The sequence below is a fragment of the Octopus bimaculoides genome, chromosome 11 (assembly GCF_001194135.2).
Source record: "Octopus bimaculoides isolate UCB-OBI-ISO-001 chromosome 11, ASM119413v2, whole genome shotgun sequence".
NCBI lineage: Eukaryota > Metazoa > Mollusca > Cephalopoda > Octopoda > Octopodidae > Octopus > Octopus bimaculoides.
In genome coordinates this window covers 46,796,120-46,797,438 of record NC_068991.1, presented here as the reverse complement: position 1 = coordinate 46,797,438, position 1,319 = coordinate 46,796,120, and positions in this window count along the sequence as shown.

Below are 1,319 nucleotides of genomic sequence, written 5' to 3'. Positions count from 1 at the left end.
CACTGGTGAGTTTCTCGCCAAAGAAAACATGGTATCGCTTCTGCACCCGCCCTATTCACCAGATTTAGCACATGCGGACTTCCATCTCTTCCCCAAGATGAAAATGCAACTGAAAAGTCACCGTTATAGCACCGTTGTCGAGATCCAGAGCGAATAGCAGAAGGTTCTCGACTCGCTTACGGAAAACGTCATCCAGGCAGGGTTCCAAAAGTGACAGGAACGCTGGAACCGGTGGGCAAGGTGACTATTTCGAAGTAGATAATGTTAAAACTTAGGTAAATAAGTTATTTCTTTTTAATTAAACATAACTAGTTCAGGAACATTTTGATACCACTTCGTACATGCTCTCGCAATCTCCATCATTCATTGCTTTAATCTACGTCCAGTCACCAATCTGTATATCTATCTTATCTTTACACAAAACTCCACGAAGCCAATGTAAACATTTTCGGCTAGAACATTTATGAATGAAATGCCAACTGGTAGAATACGAAACAACAAAACAAAAAAACAAACAAACAAACAAAAATAATCTACATAATTAATGGTGCAGAATATTACGGAATGATATGCTAATATTATTGGGATATTACTCAGTGTTAAGAGAGATTTCAAAACAAAGATGGCGAATGGTTTTAGAATGCCAAGGAATGCTAATACGTTTAATGGAATGTCAACGAAATTTAGCCAAAGTAAACAATTACTAAAATAAAAATAAAATCTCTGTACGTGAATAAAGATCAGCAGATGTCAAGGAATGTCAAAGAATTGTAATATTGAGATTTGTCGAGGAATAGCGAGAAATGTTATGGAATGTTGAGTAATATTAAATTTTGATACCAAATAATGGTGAATCTTATGGAATGATTTTCAAGGTTAAGGAATGTCAAAGAATACTATTGAGATTAAGGGAATGCGTGTGAAAGTTAAACAATGTATGTAATTGTTGGGAAATATGTAACGAATGTTTATTTGTGGAGGATTGTTTAGGGCTGTTGTTTATGGAAAACGAAAATTTTCTCTTTTGGTTCATAGTATTCAGCAAACGTTGTTTTAAACATTCAATGTAATGATCTTGAATGCTAGCAGTGAATGACTAGCGAATGCTATTGAAACTTGATTGGATTTCACAAAGCAAACGTCATGCAGGGTTAATGGTTAATGGCTACTATTATTACTGAATACTAACAGATGGTATGGTAGTTAGTCGTAAAAATAATTTCCTACACCAAGATAGTACTGAATACTGAGTGAGAGGAAGAAATCATATCTATATATGTATATACATACAATCATATATATATATATATATATATATA